Raw genomic sequence first — 20,645 nt, forward strand, 5'->3', positions numbered from 1 at the left:
CCCGTTTCCTACACCAACCTATAAAAGGGAGAGGCTGGCCCCTAGGCAACAGTATTGGAAAAAGAAGAATAGAAGGACACTTGGAGATTGATGATGGATCAACAGACAGAGACGAGCCCATAAGGACGAACATGAGAAAGAGCGTCGACGAGGACGAGGAGGCCAAAACCCCGTCAAGCCAAGACTTAGCTAGGACTCCACCTCTCAGCTTCTAAGCTCCACTTCCACCCCGATAAGATATCTAGGAGCCTCTCCTCCCTCTCTCGACTGCTTGTAACCCCTACTACAAGTTTGATCATCAATGGTGCCGGTAGTGCAAGTCACTGATGACTAGATGCAGGGACGTTCTACTCAAACTAGTATAAATCTCGCACCCTCCAAGCACACCCTCCGGAGCCAGAACACGCAAAATAAATTTACTTGTCGGAGTGAGATACAAAATACCGACACATGGCCATTAGAGTGTGATGCATCTATACTTTCTTGTGACACTGAGCTATGATCGATGTTCAAGTTAAGACATGATCTTTTGCTCTCGTCATTAGAGTCATTGTCACCTTGCTTCACGCATCACTTGGACTGATGGCGAAGAGTGTGTCATATGTGCTCTAAACTTGGTTTTTGGGCTCATTACGAAAGCTCTCCTTAGCCGCTTCAATCAACATAGAATCATCTACTCCACTCAGTCAAGCCACATACAAGCGATTATAGATGTCATTAAAGAGGGTGATATTTTGGTTGTTCGTCGACCACCAATTCTTAGTTGCTTTAGGTAAAGTGGCAAAGAGATTTTTGTCACACTCGGATTTAAGGGATAAAGCCGGGTGCGTCTCATATGCGCGCCAAAGAAGAACATCACATATAATGACAAAGTGTATAGAGATAAATGTCACAAGTATTATTATTACATAGCGGAAGTCTTACAAAAATAAATGATAACAATAAAACGAACTAAATATTCTTCCTTGGTGCCATCAAGCTGACTGGAAGACGCCACCTAGATAATCATATTCCTCATTGCAGCGCTCCTTTGGACCACCTGCTCTTCACCTGTGGGGGGTTTATATATCACAAGAGTGAGCTCACAAAAGATCATAGTTCAACAAGTTGTGGGGAATAATGTGCATGAACTCACCAAAGGTGGGAGCTTATGTGAAGTGTAAGGCTGATCAATAAATAATGGTTAAAGCTGAGCATTGCTTTTAATAAGTGGTCAAGTTTTATTAGCAGTTACTAAATTGAATTTAATTTCATGTGAGGGTCCGAGCCGCTCATGACCGTGAGCACGACTGATATACCAGTTTTACACTCTGCAGAGGTTGTGCATCTTTACCCACAAGTCATGTTACCCATTTGCCAAGGGATCACGACTTCCCATACACCTCTACCAAGGAAGAGAAGTAGGGTAACACTACGAGGCCTTTACAAAGTTCCACTAGCTTCAGAAAACCCGCTACAGTTTCTAGGAAGCCCCAATGCAAGGATCCCTCGCCTGACCGCCATCGCAGCAAAATCAACCCAAGGACCTCCCTACACCGACTACTCCCCTACCACCCTTGCCCCTTTCGGGTAAGGTAGTCATCCACTAGCTTTCCTAATTAGTCAGCCAAGGGCGTCCCATACCACCCTTGTGTTAGCACTGTTTTCCCATGTGGTCGCTCCATGTTCCAATTAATATAATGATCTTATCATGAACAGTAAATAACAAACTGATAATAAAATCATGATAATAAATAATGTGTATCTCAATACCCAAAACCACATAAACCAATAGCAGGTACTACCCAAAAGTTCAGTGGTAAACAAGGCATACAGATAGTCAAACTAGGGTATCTTATTGGGTCCCATCAAAATTAACCTATGCAGATCATAATGATTAATAAGAACATTATTGGATAAATAGAAGTGATCAAGGGCACAACGAGCTCCTGCTCAGCAGTCTCCACCTGTTGAACACCTAGGTCCTCAGTGGCTTGCTTGTCTACTCGCAACCATATAAACAAGCATAGTATAGTAGAAATTAACATCACACCAAACAACAGAACAGAATGCATGATAATATTCTATGTGTCGTAACGAGTTCGTAGGAACAAGAATCACTTAATTCGGAGTTATGGTTATCGAGTTATGATTTTCTGAAGTTATTAAGTGCTTGGTCTCGGATAAATTAAGTAAACAATTTTAATCTATGTTCATGTCTAAACATAGTTACCAAGTGATAAACAATATTAAAACAAAATTAATGCGACTGAAATGGATTAAAAAGGAGCTAAGATGAATTTTCTATGAATTAAATGAGTTTTTGCAATTATTTTTATAATAACAATTCATTTTCTGTAATTAGTTCATAAATAACCGAGCTCTCTGTCTGTAAATTCTGATTTCTTAAGAAGCCAGGGGTCATAGTGTTAAAAACAGGGCTTTTCTGTGATGATATTAACCCTAACCTGGACTGCGGGTTGATATAGATAAAGGATACGAGTTTTTTTATAAATTTACAGAGGCCGAAGAGGTATCTCCACATATGAGCCGTCAGATCGGGTTTGGACGGTCTGGATTAGATCGTCTGCTTTTCTGTACCGGTAACGTCACGAGAACCCTCAGATCTCAAACCAATGGCATGGATTGTTAAGTGACCAAGATCTATCCACAGCCACCTGATACAGAATCGACGGTTGGTAGTCATACAGGCGAATGGATACGCACTTTTTAATCCCACCCGTTGATCAACGATCAGACGACGCCTGACCCCCATCGCTATCACCGGACACCACGGTGCTCGCGGTGGCGCCCCGGTCCGTGGCGGCGGCCATTACCTGCGGCGACACCCACCCGAGCCATCACCACTGCGCCTTGACCATCTAGCAATTCATCATGCAAAGATCAAGGCGGAGCTAATGGTGAGAAATTTACCAAGCGCGGTAGGTTGCGCAAGGCTGCCCGCGACGTTGCAACGGAGAGGGTCTCCATCGAGGAATTCCTAGTGACATCGCGCTTCTCCAACCGCCGTTTGACCGCAGACGTGACCAGCGGACCCCGATGACACTTCCTGACCCCCTCAGTTTCCCCGAGCGGGCACGCAGCCATGAGTTCACCCCTGGTGGCGTCGCGGAGTCCCTCTCTTCTCCCTCCGATTGACTAGCTCTCAGGGTTTCCTTTGATCGAGGTTCCTGGACGTTGGCAGATGGGTGCGCAAAAGGGGAAGAAACAGGGCTGACATCTATTTATCCAGGGAGCGCCGAGGGCGCCGGATCCAAACTTCGCGCGCGAGCTCATGGAGGCGGTTAAGGCTTGGCTAGGGAAGGATCTGACGAGGCCGACCCACGCATTAGTGGCACACGACGAGTAGGCTGACGTCCCGGTCCCACAAATCAGGGCATGGATTACGCAGGTGGCACAAGAGCGTACGAGCGACGGCGGAACCCACGCGTCGGTGCCGCGCCCCTGAGTTGGGCCGAGCACAAGGGCAACTGGTTCCTGGGCCGAAAGTGAGGTTAGTCGACCCAACTAGGTTAGATCTCTTTTCTTTTTCATTTCTTTTCTGGTTTTCTTTTCCTTTTATTTTGAAATCTTAAATTTGAATTCTAATTTTGTGCGAAATTTTGTACTCAGATTGAATGTATAATTTGAACATACTAATTTGGGAGGAATTTATTTATATATTTATTTTATACGATGTAGTATTTTCTCCTTCCCTTTTTTTAAGTTGTTTTCCAATTCTCTAAATTGTAGTTTAGGTTAAATCCCTATTTGTACATTAGCATTTTCTATTAATATTTCAAGTATTGAATGCACAACAAAAAAAACCAACATGATGCATAGATTATTAGTTAATTGTTTACTTTAAATATGGTCACTCCCAAGTTATAATAGGTAGAGAGCAAAACATGTACTGAGAACAACTCTTTTCATTTTGGTATTACACTTTTGTGGGGCACTTGTACGTCTTGGCTATTTTCCTCCGGAATGTCAGTGCCTTCTTATTATTGTCATTAATGGGGTTCACCGAGTGCAGTATCCATATGTGTACCTAAATAAATATGAACTTAAAACTACTGTAGAGCTAAAAATGTGTACTCCCTTCATGTAGTCCTTCGTCATTGGAATTATAGAGCACCGAAGTAAGCAGTCTGGTTCGAAGCAGCAGAAATATTGCTGCTTAGAGGCACCATCGTGATTGAGGAGGATAAATGAAGGAGGAGCACCATATGGGGGAGGCTCACCAACTAAGAGAGAAACTAGAGGAAGATCTCCATATGATCCGTATGGAGGAGCATCATAAGAATATCCCTATGGGTATGAATGAATAAGTGAATGGTGGAGTATCAAGGTAGAAGCTTTGTAAGGAAAATGAACCATGTACAATTTTACTAAAGGATTTTGGTGTTTGATGAACAACATGATCATTTGGACTAATGTTGTTTGCTAGTATACAAGGTATAGTTCAAATGAATGCAAGGTGAACTTGACTTGAAAGTGGTGGTTTGAATTATCAACGCCTCCAGTAAGATATTATAAGTCATATTGAAGATCTTCAAGCTACACCAAGCGTCAAATACACCAAGAAGTAGAAGTTCAAATGCAAAGACACAAACAAAAGTGAACTCATCAAAGTTGAGATAAAGAGGTGACTAAATTATAAGTGTCTCACGATTTTGGATCTACTCAAATTGACATGGATTCGACTCTAAACTATAGGCTTTTTCCATTAACTTTCCGAAAAGTCCAAGGTCATCAAAATCAGAGTTCAAAGTTAAAAGTTATACATGCAATACAAAAATGGGTGGTGCTGGAAATAACACCTGACCTGTGTGGTGGAAAATCTGGTGTGCAAATATGCTTGAATTGACATGGCTTCAACTCTAGGATATATAGCTTTTCATTATCTTTCCAAAAAAAATCCAAGACTGTTAACATCGAAGTTCGAAGCTAAAAGTTATGAAAAAATATAAAAATAGATCGTGCTAGGCACCGAGACATCCGGTGTTACACCAGACATATTCGATGCTACATCGGACATGTTCGATGCATGTATTCGATGTGCCTAGAAAATCAGTGTAACTGCCATTTTTGAACTGCTGAATTGTTAGAAGTCTGGTGCTACATAGGACATGTCTAATGAACACACAAACTGCAACAACTTTTTGGCAATGATTATTTTTGGACTTGGATCCTATAGATACCATCCCAAGCTACTATTTGAAGTGTGTAGGAGTTGATAAACATACCAAAGGAGTTGGTGCTCCATTCTAGTGCTCTTCACTTGTATAGAGCTTAGTGGTACACATGGTGATTAGTGTAGGTGCTTTGTGAAATGCTTAGACGAGTTAGACCCCTGCTCATGTGCTTGCTCTAGGTTTAGGCCTAGTGTTCAAAGAGGTTTGCATACCTCTTATGATTGTTAGTGTGCACCATTGTTGAACTCGGAGGGACATGAAGTCTTGCGAGACTATATCAACCGTGTTTGTGGTTTTGTCGCCATCTTGTATGAGGGGGGAAGAAGGTCCGCAACATTTTGGTCGAAAGCTCGATAGTAAAGATGGTAGGGAGCATACGAGAGAGACCAGAATCAGAGCACCAATTGTGCGTGTAGGAAACGGGTGATGCCTAAGAGGGGGGTGAATTAGGACTTCTAAAACTTCCACTAAACTAGGCCACAAATAAATCCCTAGAACAAAACCTATGCAAATAATCAAACTAGAATATGCAAACTAGGTTTTATCTAAGTGTTGCTATCTATACCGCAATACCTAAGTTTCAATCTACACTATATAAGTATGAATACAAGATTGAAACTTAAATGCTTAATATAAATGTGGAAACTTAAGGGGCAAGTTAGAGATGCAAACTCTCGTGGATGACGCCGGTATTTTTACCGAGGTATCCGGAACCCCGCAAGGTCCCGACTAATCCTCGTTGGTGCCCCTACGCAAAGGGAAGCCCACGCGAGGGCCAAGCACCTCGGTCGAGTAACTCCGTAGAGAGCCGCGGGCCTTCTCCACGCGCAAGTGGTGCTCCGCTTTTGGCTCCTCTCGGACGCTCCCCGCCGTCTCCACTATCGAGCTTCCGGCCGAAACGCCGCGGGCCTCGTTCCCTCCGGTACACGGTGGCGGCCCTGACACAAACGCGGTTGTCACGGTCTCGCAAGACTCTCGCTCCACTCGGTACAATAATGGCTCGCGCAAGAGCCGAGAGGTTGGTGGTTTATCTAAACTCACTCAACTAACTAGGATTCACCTAGAGTAAGCGCTAAAGCGGTCTAACTAACCTAAGCACTTCGCAAAGCACCTACGCTAATCACCGAGTGATTCTATTAAGCACTTGGGTGTTTGAGCTCTTAGAAATATGCACTATATGTCTTGGTATGTTGCTTGGGCTCTCACACTAGAGAATGGCCGGTTGGGGTGGTATTTATAGCCCCCAACCCCCAAACTAGCCGTTGGACAGAAAGCAGCAGTTTTCTATTGTCGGGCGCACCGGATAGGCACTATGCAGTATCCGGTGCATGCCACGTCAGCCGACTGTTGGCGTCTGTAGCAGGCGACCGTTGGATCCGACCATTACCGTCCAATGCACACCGAACAGTCCGGTGCTACAGCCTGAGGGCGCCTGTCTGTGGCCCCTCTGCGCAGACTGTCCGGTTGTCCCACAGGACAGTCCGGTGCGCACCGGACAGGTACTGTTCACTGCCAGGTGCGCCACCAGGCGCTGGCTGACAGCCCTCTTCTAGGGTTTCTTCGCTGATTCCTTTCGGGCTTCTTTTGTTCTTGAGTCTTGGACTTCTATGCATCTTTTAATATCTTCTTTTGAGGTGTTGCATCCTCATTTCCTAAGTCCAATCCTCTTCGCATCCTTTGAATTATAATTATAAACACTGGCAAACATATTAGTCCACAAATTGTGTTAATCATCAAACACCAAAACTCATTTAGCCAAGTGGCCCAGGGTCTATTTTCCTTACAAACTCTCCCTTTTTGGTGATTGATGACAACACAACCAAAGCAAGCAAATAATACAAACATTTGAATGAAAATAAGCAATCTACTTGCTAGGATGCATGTTTGTCCCCAAAACGTGATATTATGGACTTAAGCCTCCCCCTAACTCCATAATTCACTTACTTCAAATTTTGGACCAAAGAATCAAAACCACTTGCAAAGCCACTTGAAGAATTAAAATGTTAAATTAGTGGTGTTTGGTGTTTGATACGTTTTTCATTGCTTTGGTCCCTAAACTTCTCCCCCTTTGGCATCAACCACCGAAAAGGAAGACATTAAAAGCATGTAGAAAGTAAATAAGGCTTGCCCTCATAATTTTTTGTCAAATGATACCAATTGTAGGATACTAAATTAAACCACACGTAGGGTACCAGTTGAACCAATTAGTTACTCCACCTAAATGAGTGTTCACTTTAGAAAGAGATTTCTTCCTTTTTTAGAGACGAAGAAATACTCCCCCTGACAAAGATCTTCTACTTAGGAAAAAGCATGTGAAAATTAGAGGTGCAAGACATGATTTGATTAGACCAACCTCCCTATGCATAGGTAACAGAATAAGATTTAACCACTTATGCATGTATAGCAACAAGGAAGTATAGGATATGAAATATAGTCTAATCAAATGTTGGAGAAGACATGTAAATGATGTAAAATGCAGAGTTCTTGTAGATTTGCAGTGGAAGATTGTTCTCTTTCTCCGGGGACTTCATTTTCCTTACAATGAGGCTATCACATGAATTAGACTTGAAAAAGATATTAGTCTCAAAGTCTTAGATTATAGAGTAACCTCCCCTGAAAGTGTGCATACAAGTTTTGAATACTTGTAGGGGACATGCACTTTGATTTGATATCAAGAGGGGCAAATTATCTATAATCCGAACGTTGGCACATATAAGTTAAATGATACAAATTGTAGAATATGAGCGTTTTACCACTTGTAGCATTAGACATATCAATTGATGTATCATTTATTATGGAGTGATAAAGAAGCTATGTGTCGTGCTTAAATAAACATTTTAAACCATGTAGGTTTTCTTAAGTGTATGAATTGAAAGTAAGCAATCCTACCTTGTGATTTACCTAGTATGCATGCATTTTAAACAAAAGTAAATACAAATTATAATACTAGGCATGAAGGGTAAACTAGATACACAATAAATAGATACACATATCTAAAATTAAGAAATACAGTAAATCTAATACCTTAGTCATGGGTGGGAAATTTGGGTCCAAAATTTTTACTAATTCACTTGGCAATAAACTTGATCCAATATGATGTATCCCATGATATACATCCCAACTTTGCTAAGTCTCCAAATTTCCCGACGACCTTCGGTCCACTCACTTCCCTTTCGGGATCCAAACTTTCTTGGTGTTTTTCATGGTTGAAATTATTTCCTTTGGCACCCAGATGCGTTTGGCCTCCTTTCCTTTATTGGCTTGTTTGTTGGCCTTGATTGCTATCACCTTTCCATTCTTTTTCTTGATCAAATATGATGTAGCAGCCTTTTTGTCCACCTTGTTGATTTAGGTGTTGGAGATTTTGCTTGATGGCTTTTGCTTGAGCTTTTGCCTTTGCTTATCCCCGGTCATCGCCTTGCATTGGAAAGACTTGTGGCCTTCCTTGTGGCATAACCTACAAATCACAGTTTCACCCTCCATAGGCTTGTTCACTCCCGCAGTGGTGTTATTCTGTGGAGGTCGGATTTGTTTGGCTTTGTCTTTCTTGTCATATTGTCGGCGTTTCGAGACCGGGGGGTCCCCGAGCCGACGAGTGAGTGTGCCGCGTGCCCCAGCCCAGATGGGTCGAGCGCATGGGCGAGCGCGAAGGGGGGAGAAGCGAGGTGGCCGGAGACGGGCGTGAGAGAGGTGGAGATCCCGCGGCCTTCATGTTCGTCCCGCGCCCAGGTCGAGTGCGCTTGCAGTAGGGGGGTTACAAGCGTCCACGCGGGTGAGGGAAGCGAGCGGCCCTAAGAGAGCGCATGTCCCGTCCTCGTCCCGCGCGGCCAACCTTCTCTAAGAAGGCCCTAGTCCTCCCTTTTATAGATGTAAGGAGAGGATCCAGGTGTACAATGGGGGTGTAGCAGAGTGCTACGTGTCTAGCGGAGGGAGAGCTAGCGCCCTAAGTACATGCCAATGTGGCAGCCGGAGAGATCTTGGCACCCTGCTGGCGTGATGTCGTGGCTGTCGGAGGAGCAACGGAGCCTGGCGGAGGGACAGCTGTCGGAGCGGTCGAGTCCTTGCTGACGTTCACCTGCTTCCGTAAGAGAGCTGAGAGCCGCCGTCGTCACAGAGCTTGTGGGGCGCCATCATTGCCCATCTGGCGGAGCTAGCCAGATGGGACACCGGTCTTGTTCTCCATGACCCGAGTCGGCTCGGGGTAGGATGATGATGGCGCTTCCTGTTGACGTGGCGGGCATGTGCCCTAGGTCGGGCGATGTGGGGGCTCCTCCGAAGCCGAGGTTGAGTCTGTCTTCCGTGGCCGAGGCCGAGCCCGAGCCCCCGGGTCGGGCGAGGCGGAGATCGTTCGGCAGAGGCCCGGGCGGAGTCCGAGCCCTGGGGTCGGGCGAAGCGGAGTTCGTCGTCTTCCGGGTCTTAGCCCGAGTCCGAGCCCTGGGGTCGGGCGGAGCGGAGTTCGCCGTCTTCCGGGTCTGAGCCCGAGTCCGAGCCCTGGGGTCGGGCGAAGCGGAGTTCGTCGTCTTCCGGGTCTTAGCCCGAGTCCGAGCCCTGGGGTCGGGCGGAGCGGAGTTCGCCGTCTTCCGGGTCTTAGCCCGAGTCCGAGCCCTGGGGTCGGGCGGAGCGGAGTTCGCCGTCTTCCGGGTCTTAGCCCGAGTCCGAGCCCTGGGGTCAGGCGGAGCGGAGTTCGCCGTCTTCCGGGTCTTAGCCCGAGTCCGAGCCCTGGGGTCGGGCGGAGCGGAGTTCGTCGTCTTCCGGGTCTTAGCCCGAGTCCGAGCCCTGGGGTCAGGCGGAGCGGAGCTTCCTATGGCGCCTTTGGCAAGGCCTGACTGCCTGTCAGACTCACTCTGTTGAGTGGCACTGCAGTCGGAGTGGCGCGGGCGGCGCTGTCCTTCTGTCAGACCGGTCAGTGGTGCGGCGAAGTGACGGCGGTCACTTCGGCTCTGCCGGGGGGCGCGCGTCAGGATAAAGGTGTCAGGCCACCTTTGCGTTAAATGCTCCTGCAACTCGGTCAGTCGGTGCGGCGATTTGGTCAGGGTTGCTTCTCAGCGAAGCCAAGGCCTCGGGCGAGCCGGAGATGCGTCCGCCGTTAAAAGGGGGGCCTCGGGCGAGACGGAAGTCCCTCGAGGTCGGCTGCCCTTGGCCGAGGCTAGGCTCGGGCGAAGCGTGATCGAGTCACTCGTATGGACTGATCCCTGACTTAATCGCACCCATCAGGCCTCTGCAGCTTTATGCTGATGGGGGTTACCAGCTGAGAATTAGGCGTCTTGAGGGTACCCCTAATTATGGTCCCCGACAGTAGCCCCCGAGCCTCGAAGGGAGTGTTAGCACTCGCTTGGAGGCTTTCGTCGCACTTTTTTTGCAAGGGGACCAGCCTTTCTCGGTTGCATTTTGTTCCGGTGGGTGCGCGCGAGCGCACCCGCCGGGTGTAGCCCCCGAGGCCTCGGAGGAGTGGTTTCACTCCTTCGAGGTCTTAATGCCTTGCGTAATGCTTCGGCTGGTCTGGTTGTTCCCTCATGCGAACTGGCCGTAGCCCGGGTGCACGGTCGGGGCCCAAGCTCTCGGGCTGGTATGTTGACGCTGTCAACGGTCTGGCCAGAGCCGGGTTTGCGAGAGCAGCCCCCGAGCCTCCGCACAGGGCGAGAGGACGATCAGGGACAGACTCGGCTTTTTTACATACGCCCCTGCGTCGCCTTTCCGCAAGGAGGAGGGGGGGAGAGCGCCATGTTACCCTCGATGGGCACCGAACATGGTGTCTCCGGTGAGCTGCAAGCGGGTGATCCGAGTGGACGTCCGTGCCCCGTTCGTTAGGGGTCGGCTAGGGGCCCAGAGGCACGCCCAAAAGTACCTGCGGGTGATCTGCCGGACCCGGTCCCCTGGCGACGGGGTCCGAGGGCTCGATGCCTCCCTCCGATGGGATTCCGTTACAAGATCGTTCCCGCTGGTCTCGGAAATGTCCTAGGGTACCTCGGGAGCACAGCCCGAGCCTCGGTTATGTATCGAACGTACCCCTGGTCATCCCTCGCTCGGTGTCTGAGGCGACTGTGAACCCTTCGGGGGCCAGCCTTCGAACCCCTGATCAGTAATGGGCGCGGAGCCCGAGTAGCCTGAGGCGGCCATGGAGCCCTTCGGGGGGCCGGCCTTCGAACCCCTGACCAGTAGTGGGTGTCGGGCCCACGCGATCTGAGGCGACTGTTGAACCCTTCGGAGGGCCAGCCTTCGAACCTCTGATCAGTAGGGGGGGCTCGGAGCCCGGTTCCTTCGCAGAGAAGGATCCTTTTCGGGGTATCCCCCTTTCCCGGTCCCTGTTGCAAGAGATAGAGAAAGAGGAAAAAAGGACAAGGATACAAAATCGAACGACGTGGCGTACCTTTTTTGGCGCGGTAATTACGGCGAAGGCGAAGCGTCGCCCGCCGCTCCTGCCAGAGGCGCCGCCTGTCCCGCCGCGGAGTTAATGCGACGGGACGAGTGGTTGGCGGGGCGGCTGTTGCGCGTGCGCGAGCCGTTCGAGGGACGGCTGTTTCGCTTCGCGTTTTTTGAATCCCGCGTCCGGTCCGAGCGGAGCGCTGGAAACGGTTCCGCCCTGGCCTTTATATCCTCGAGAGGGGGTCCGGTGACGGCTCTTCGCTCTGCTCCCCGCTTCTTCCTTTAGGTCTTTGCAACCCAAGGAACTTTAGTCGGAGAAGAGAAAAATCACCCTTCCTGCCCTTTGCGCCGCCATCCCTTCCATCTTGGTGATGGCTGATCGGGTGACCATAATTCCCCCACGCGATCCATGGCCCTTTTCCACGGTGACGGCGAGCGACCTGGAGGAGCTGGTCGGCGAGGGTTTGCTTCGCCCCCTCACCGATAAGCAGCGACCAGAATGGATTCCTCCCGTGGGCGGAGCCGCTCCGTCCCCACCGCTGGGGTACGTCGTGAGCTTCGTCTCCTTCCACGAGCGGGGATTCGGTGTGCCGACGGGCCGCTTTATGCGGGCAATCCTGTTCCACTATGGGGTGGAGTTGCATAACCTCACCCCCAACTCCATCTCGCAGGCCGCTATCTTCGTAGCGGTGTGCGAAGGGTACTTGGGGATCGCTCCCCATTGGGATTTGTGGACTCATCTCTTCCTCGCCGAGCCTTTCGCCTTGTCGACGGGGGAGAGGAGGATCCGTGCAGCGGTGCGGGCCAGAGGCTGCACTCTTTTGCTGAGGCAGTCGCGGGCGTCGCAGTACATTCCTGCCATCCTCGCGTCCTCGAACAAGGGGTGGCAGCGCCGGTGGTTCTACCTCCGGAATGACGGTGAGTTGCTCCCACCATTCTCCCAGCGGGTAGTCACCGCCGCCACCGACGCCTGGCGCCATGGGACCCCGCACGAGAGACAGAAGAATCTCGAACCCCTTCTCCAGGCCCTGAAGGAGCTGCGGGAGGGGGGACTCACCGCTGCGGGAGTGGTCGCCGCCATCCACCGTCGGAGGGTGCTTCCTTTGGCGGAGCGGCGGCTGCCGCTCTAGGAGATGACTCCGGAGGCTGACTGGGAGGGCTCGCGGATGTCCCCTGATCCTCTTCCCTTCGACGCCCTCCAATGGCGAGTGTCGGCTGCGATGGGGAAGCCGGACCCTCATGCCTACTCCCAGCTTCGGATGCGCCCCGACCAGGGGTGCGTAACTCTGGTGAGTATTCACTCCCTCCTTCTTCATACATTGGGTTGCTCCGGGTTCTTATGATTGGGTTTCTTTCTCCCCTTCTTTTAGGAGGTGGGATGGCACAAGCCCTCCCTGCCACGGGTCCCGGAGGACGCGGTGGATCGAGCAGCGTGGAGGGTCGCCGCAGAGGAGAAAAAGAAGAAGAAGGACGCGGAGAAGGCCCGGGCCCGCGAGCGGAGGCAGGCTCGGGATGCCTTGGAGAAGCGCCGTCGCCAGCAGGAGAGGGAAGGGCTCCCAAGGGAGCCATCGCCAGAGACGCCCGACGACGACGATGACGACGATGATGAAGAGGAGGATGACATGGCCGCCCGTCTCGGCCTCAGCCCTGGCTTGGGGTGTGGCCAGGAGCCGCCGAGCCAGCCCCCGAGCGGGCCGACGCCGTCAGCCCCCGGAGTTGGGGTGTCGGGGTCCCGGCCCGAGGCGCAGGGGCGATCCGAGAGGTCACCTGACCCCTCAGCCGGAGGAGCTGAGGTGGCTCCGGAGGGCCAGGTCAGGGCGTCTGCTCCCTAGGGGCCGCCGCTCGTGCCGGTGGCGCATGGGGGTGACCCTCAAGTCATCGCGGCCGTGCCCGGGCAATCTGCTCCCCGGGCGTCCAAAACGAGGGTGGCGCCGAAGTTGCCGGCGAAGCGGACCTCGGCGGCTGTTTCGGGAGCCGGGACCCAAGAAGGCTCCCCCCAGGCGCGGTGGATCATGGCCCGAAGTGGGTGAGTATCTCGGAATGTCTTCGTCTTGGCTTCCCATTCGTATGTCTCGGCTGTGATTTTCCCTTTCCCCCTTTTTTTTATCCAGCAAGTGAAGCCATGGCCAGACCGACCTGGCACCCCGGAAGGCCCTTAAGACGGCACCGGACTGCGCGGCCAGCGCCGCCTCGGGTCTTGTCGTTCAGCCGACCCTTTCGCAGGGTGTTCCGCCGCAGGGGGCTCGGGTGTCGCCCGTCTCTGGGGAGCGGGCTCCCAAGGCTGGCTCTTCTGCCGAGGCGGCCATTGTGACAGGGGAGGCGGCCGACGCCGACGTGGCCCCGAGCCCGCCTGTCGTGTCGGCCACGCAGGCGCCCGTCGCTACCGAAGTCGCCGCCGTCCCAGTCGGAGAGCGACCGGTTGCTGCCTGCGTCAGGATGGCCGACGCGTCGGCGCCCAGTGCCTCGGAAGAGGTGGGCGTGGGCGCGCGATCGCGGCCTCGTCGCCGTGCGGCGGAGCCCCAAGGCCCGGCGTCAACTGCTCCGATTCCGGACCCGCGAGGCCTCGGACCCTGTCTTCGTCCTCGACGATGAACAGGAGGACCAGTCCTGGGATGAGCTCCGCGAGCGCGCTGAAGCAACGGTGGGATCGCTCCAGTCGTCGTTGGAGGTTTTCTGCAGGGATGTCCCCAAAATCCTCCAGGTAACGGTTTCAGGCATACCTTTTCCTTTCTGCGAGCAAGGCGTTCGTCGTGACGCCCTGTCTCCTTCCTCCAGGACCTGACGGATCGGAGCGCCGCCAAGTCGTCATTCATCCGTCGCGAGGCCAATGTCTGGGGCTCGCTGCGATCCCTGAGGACCTCGCTTGCCAGGGCTACTGCGCGCCTTTCTCAGCAGGATGCCAAGGTAGCGGACCTCCAGTTGCTTTGCGCTGACCTGAGGGCCGAGGCGGCAGCAGCGCGCACGGAGGCGCAACGGCAGCGGTCGGAGTTCGCCCAGGTCGTCGAGGAGCGGGACCAATCTCGGGGCCGAGCTGCCGAGGCCGAAGGCCGGGCCGAGACCCTCGCGGCCGACCTAGCCGCAGCCCAGGTCGCGGCCTCGGAACAGCGTGCCCGAGCCGAAGGTACGCCATGGTCGTCCCTGATTCTTGTTCTTGTCGGTTTCCTCTGCTTGTGCTTGAGGTCTTTCTTCTGGTTATTCGCAGAGCTCGAGTCCGCCCTTGACGAGTCCGCCAAGGCGCTCGCCGAGGCGCTTGCCGGAGCTGCCGAGCAGAGGGAGGCTGACCTCGCGGCCATGTCCGAGGCCGTCTCGGATGCTTATCGGATCCTCGGCTCCGGCAACGTCCCTTCAGGAAGCTCCCCCCAAAGCCGCCTTCAAGCCTTGGGTGATCACGCGCGCGGCAGAGTCCGCGAGGCCCTGCACCACGGCGTCAGGCGGGCCTTCGCTGTGCTCGCTTCCCACTACGTTGTGGACCTGGAGCGGGTTAGTGAGGGGTATTGTCTTCCTGATGAGGATGAAGCTGCCCTGGCGGAAGTTCAGCGGCTCGACGCGATCGCCGCGGGTCCGAGCGCGGTGTTGGCGACCACCTTCGAGGCGGAGATCCTTCCCCCTGCGCCGTCGCCGGAAGCCGAGATGGACCTTACCGACGGCGGGGACGGAACCGAGGGCGCGACTCCTTCCCAAAGCGGCGCCTAACTCTTGTTGGAACAGCTTCTGTTGAATGTGTGCCTTGCTGCGGCCGCTGAGGCCTGAACACTTTGTTTTTCTTGCATGAAGTCGCACTCTTCTTTCTTTCAGCCTGCGTGTCTGGCCCGGCTTGTCGATAATGGGGTGGCTTCCCAAGTTGGGTCATTTTTTTCGTGGCAGGTGATGAGTGAGGCGTCCCTAGCCCGGAGGCGTAGGAGTTCCTCGGCTCAGTCGGCCTTGCCACTTACATGTACCCACGTTCGCTCCTCGGGACTCTGCTTCCGACATAGCCGGGAGAACGCAAACGCCCTTTTTTGATTGAAAATTTTTGATGCGGAGAAGTACACCCGATCTTCGACGCAGAGGGGTTCCCCCTTTCTAGCCCCCGAGGGAGGGTCGGGCTCCGCCGAGGCGAGGCCGACCCTACCTTGACGGCCGAGGCGCAGAGGCTGCCTGACGGGTCGGACTCAGGCCCGAATATCCAGCGGGTGCTCGGCGACATCCCTCGGTATGTCAGGCATGTCCGAGGGACTCCACGCAAAGATGTCGGCGCTTGCGTGGAGAAAGTCGACGAGTGCTGCTTCCTTTTTTGGGGTCGAGCCCGGAACCGATCTGGATCTGCCTGGAGGTGTCGCCACTGGGGTCGAGTGGGACGGCCTTAACCGTCTCCGCTGGCTCGAAGTTGCCGGCATGACGCTTCACGTCTGGCACCTCTTTGGAGAGGTTCTCCAGGTCGGTGATGAGGGCCTCGGACTCGGCGAGGGCCTCGGCGTACTCCATGCACTCCACGTCGCATTCGAACGCGTGTTTGTACGTGGGGCCGACGGTGATGACCCCGTTGGGGCCCGGCATCTTGAGCTTCAGGTAGGTGTAGTTGGGGACGACCATGAACTTCGCATAGCATGGCCTTCCCAGTACCGCGTGGTAGGTTCCTCGGAACCCGACCACCTCGAACGTCAAGGTCTCCCTTCGGAAGTTGGAGGGTGTTCCGAAGCAGACGGGGAGGTCGAGTCGTCCGAGGGGCTGGACGCGCTTCCCAGGGATGATCCCGTGGAAGGGCGCAGCGCCTGCTCGGACGGAGGACAGATCGACGCGCAGGAGCTTGAGGGTCTCGGCGTAGATGATGTTGAGGCAGCTGCCCCCATCCATCAGGACCTTGGTGAGCCTGACGTTGCCGACGACGGGGTCGACGACGAGCGGGTATTTCCCCGGGCTCGGCACATGGTCGGGGTGGTCAGCCTGGTCGAAGGTGATGGGCTTGTCGGACCAGTCTAGGTAGACTGGCGCCGCCACCTTCACCGAGCAGACCTCCCGGCGCTCTTGCTTGCGATGCCGAGCCGAGGTATTCGCCGCATGCCCACCGTAGATCATGAAGCAGTCGCGGACCTCGGGGAACTCTCCTGCTTGGTGATCTTCTTTCTTGTCGTCGTTGTGGGCCCTGCCACCCTCCGCGGGTGGCCCGGCCCTGTGGAAGTGGCGCCGAAGCATGACGCACTCCTCGAGAGTGTGCTTAACGGGCCCCTGATGGTAGGGGCATGGCTCCTTGAGCATCTTGTCGAAGAGGTTAGCACCTCCGGGGGGCTTCCGAGGGTTCTTGTACTCGACGGCGGCGACAAGGTCCGCGTCAGCGGCGTCGCGTTTCGATTGCGACTTCTTCTTGCCCTTCTTCTTGGCGCCGCGCGGAGTAGACGCCTCGGGGGCCTCTTCCGATGGGCGGCCCTGGGGCTGCTTGTCCTTTCGGAAGATAGCCTCAACCGCCTCCTGGCCAGAGGCGAACTTGGTGGCGATGTCCATCAGCTCGCTCGCCCTGGTGGGGGTCTTGCGACCCAACTTACTCACCAGGTCGCGGCAGGTGGTGCCGGCAAGGAACGCGCCGATGACATCCGAGTCGGTGATGTTGGGCAGCTCGGTGCGCTGCTTCGAGAATCGCCGGATGTAGTCCCGGAGCGACTCTCCCGGCTGTTGCCGGCAGCTCCGAAGGTCCCAGGAATTTCCGGGGCGCACGTACGTGCCCTGGAAATTGCCGGCGAAGGCTTGGACCAAGTCGTCCCAGTTGGAGATCTGCCCCGGAGGCAGGTGCTCCAACCAGGCGCGAGCAGTGTCGGAGAGGAACAGGGGAAGGTTGCGGATGATGAGGTTGTCGTCGTCCGTTCCACCCAGTTGGCAGGCCAGGTGGTAGTCCGCGAGCCATAGTTCCGGCCTCGTTTCCCCCGAGTACTTTGTGATAGTAGTCGGGGGTCGGAACCGGGTCAGGAACGGCGCCCGTCGGATGGCCCGACTGAAGGCCTGCGGACCGGGTGGTTCGGGCGAGGGACTCCGATCCTCCCCGCTGTCGTAGCGCCCCCCACGGCTGGGGTGGTAGCCTCGGCGCACCCTTTCGTCGAGGTGGGCTCGACGGTCGCGTCGATGGTGCTCGTTGCCGAGGTGGCCCGGGGCCGCAGGCGCGGTGTTGCGCGTGCGCCCGGTGTAGACCGAGGCTTCCCGCATAAATCGGGAAGTCGCGGCGTGAGGCTCCGAGGGGTATCCCTGCCTTCGGGAGGCAGTGCTCTCGGCCCGTCGGGCCGCAGCGCCTTCCAGGAGATTCTTGAGCTCTCCCTGGATTCGCCGACCCTCGGTGGTCGATGGCTCCGGCATCGTGCGGAAGAGCATCGCTGCGGCTGCCAGGTTCTGACCAACCCCGCTGGATGCGGGCGGCGGCCTGAGCCTGACATCGTTGGCGACGCGGTGCTGGAGACCTTGGGGCAGGTGACGTATTTCTCCGGCCGGGGGTTGGCCCGCCCATGCCTGCCCGACGTCCCGGCGGATCGTCTCAAGCGCCCCTGTTCCCTCGTCGAGCCTGGCCTGCGCCCCGCGGACTTGCTCGAGCTGTGGGTCGTGACCCCCCACCGGAACAGGGACCACAGCTAGCTCCCGCGGGATGTCGGCTCGAGGCGCCGGCCTAGGAAAATCACCGTCCTCCGGCATGCCAAGATGGTTGCCTTCGGAGGGATCCCCTAGCTCGACGTGGAAACATTCGCGGCTTGGGCCACAGTCCTCGTCGTCAAGGCTGCGGCTTCCGTCGGAACAGTCGGAGAGGCAGTAGTCACATGCGGTCATGAAGTCCCGCATGGCACTGGGGTTGCCAAATCCAGAGAAATCCCAACAGATGCTGGGATCGTCATCTTCCTCGGACCCAGAGGGCCCGTAGGTCGAGACGTCCGTCAATCGGTCCCAAGGCGACCGCATACGAAACCCCAGTGGGGTTGCACTTGCCTCAATGAGAGCGCCCGCCAAAGCGAGGTCGCTTGGCGGGTTGAGGCCGAGTCGAAATGACGTAAGATGGGAGTTAGTCAGTTCCTTTTGGTCGACGAGGAGCGACGTAGTCATGTCGGGGACTGGTTGCACCGTCGTCTCAGGTACGAGGGCGACGTCCTGCAAGCTCTCTGCGAGTGCGCCGGCGTCGTCTTCTTGCTCGGGATCAGCGTGTCGCGGGGGGACGGCGCCTGCCTTCGTCTCGAACGCGAGGTCGACGCCCGGCGTGCCCTCCGTTGGGGCGCTGGGAACGTCGATTCGCTCGACGGCCGACGAAGCGCGGCCTCCCGCTTGGCCTTGGTTGCCCCGCCTCCTCCTCTGTTGGCGGGGGAGAGGACGGGGCGAGCTCGAACGTTGTTCTTCCACCACGCGGGGAAGATGTCGTCGGTTCCGCCGCCGGTGGGCGGGTTGTCGGCCGCCATTGTCGTTGTCGCGCGGCGGTGGAAGGAGTATCATGTCGTAGCTGCCGTCGAACGACATGAACTCGAGACTCCCGAAACGGAGCACCGTCCCGGGCCGGAGAGGTTGCTGGAGACTGCCCATCTGGAGCTTGACGGGAAGCTGTTCGTCAGCACGCAGCAGGCCCCTACCTGGCGCGCCAACTGTCGGCGTTTCGAGACCGGGGGGTCCCCGAGCCGACGAGTGAGTGTGCCGCGTGCCCCAGCCCAGATGGGTCGAGCGCGTGGGCGAGCGCGAAGGGGGGAGAAGCGAGGTGGCCGGAGACGGGCGTGAGAGAGGTGGAGATCCCGCGGCCTTCGTGTTCGTCCCGCGCCCAGGTCGGGTGCGCTTGCAGTAGGGGGGTTACAAGCGTCCACGCGGGTGAGGGAAGCGAGCGGCCCTAAGAGAGCGCCTGTCCCGTCCTCGTCCCGCGCGGCCAACCTTCTCTAAGAAGGCCCTAGTCCTCCCTTTTATAGGCGTAAGGAGAGGATCCAGGTGTACAATGGGGGTGTAGCAGAGTGCTACGTGTCTAGCGGAGGGAGAGCTAGCGCCCTAAGTACATGCCAATGTGGCAGCCGGAGAGATCTTGGCACCCTGCTGGCGTGATGTCGTGGCTGTCGGAGGAGCAACGGAGCCTGGCGGAGGGACAGCTGTCGGAGCGGTCGAGTCCTTGCTGACGTTCACCTGCTTCCGTAAGAGAGCTGAGAGCCGTTGTCGTCACAGAGCTTGTGGGGCGCCATCATTGCCCATCTGGCGGAGGTAGCCAGATGGGACACCGGTCTTGTTCTCCATGACCCGAGTCGGCTCGGGGTAGGATGATGATGGCGCTTCCTGTTGACGTGGCGGGCCTGTGCCCTAGGTCGGGCGACGTGGGGGCTCCTCCAAAGCCGAGGTTGAGTCTGTCTTCCGTGGCCGAGGCCGAGCCCGAGCCCTCGGGTCGGGCGAGGCGGAGATCGTTCGGCAGAGGCCCGGGCGGAGTCCGAGCCCTGGGGTCGGGCGAAGCGGAGTTCGTCGTCTTCCGGGTCTTAGCCCGAGTCCGAGCCCTGGGGTCGGGCGGAGCGGAGTTCGCCGTCTTCCGGGTCTGAGCCCGAGTCCGAGCCCTGGGGTCGGGCGAAGCGGAGTTCGTCGTCTTCCGGGTCTTAGCCCGAGTCCGAGCCCTGGGGTCGGGTGGAGCGGAGTTCGCCGTCTTCCGGGTCTTAGCCCGAGTCCGAGCCCTGGGGTCGGGCGGAGCGGAGTTCGCCGTCTTCCGGGTCTTAGCCCGAGTCCGAGCCCTGGGGTCGGGCGGAGCGGAGTTCGCCGTCTTCCGGGTCTTAGCCCGAGTCCGAGCCCTGGGGTCGGGCGGAGCGGAGTTCGTCGTCTTCCGGGTCTTAGCCCGAGTCCGAGCCCTGGGGTCGGGCGGAGCGGAGCTTCCTATGGCGCCTTTGGCAAGGCCTGACTGCCTGTCAGACTCACTCTGTTGAGTGGCACTGCAGTCGGAGTGGCGCGGGCGGCGCTGTCCTTCTGTCAGACCGGTCAGTGGTGCGGCGAAGTGACGGCGGTCACTTCGGCTCTGCCGGGGGGCGCGCGTTAGGATAAAGGTGCCAGGCCACCTTTGCGTTAAATGCTCCTGCAACTCGGTCAGTCGGTGCGGCGATTTGGTCAGGGTTGCTTCTCAGCGAAGCCAAGGCCTCGGGCGAGCCGGAGATGCGTCCG

At 55.5% G+C, this 20,645-nt stretch overlaps 1 long non-coding RNA gene across 1 annotated transcript; it reads right to left on the bottom strand.

The window, feature by feature from the left end:
- Nucleotides 1-836: 836 nt before the first annotated feature.
- LOC118472990 (uncharacterized) lies at nt 837-3,315 on the bottom strand. Its single transcript, XR_004851568.1, has 3 exons — nt 2,914-3,315; nt 2,707-2,816; nt 837-1,050 (listed from the first exon to the last, which is right to left on the bottom strand). It is a non-coding gene; the product is annotated as an uncharacterized lncRNA (long non-coding RNA).
- Between the last annotated feature and the right edge of the window lie 17,330 nt (nt 3,316-20,645).

This window comes from Zea mays, chromosome 7, assembly GCF_902167145.1.
Source record: "Zea mays cultivar B73 chromosome 7, Zm-B73-REFERENCE-NAM-5.0, whole genome shotgun sequence".
Lineage (NCBI taxonomy): Eukaryota > Viridiplantae > Streptophyta > Magnoliopsida > Poales > Poaceae > Zea > Zea mays.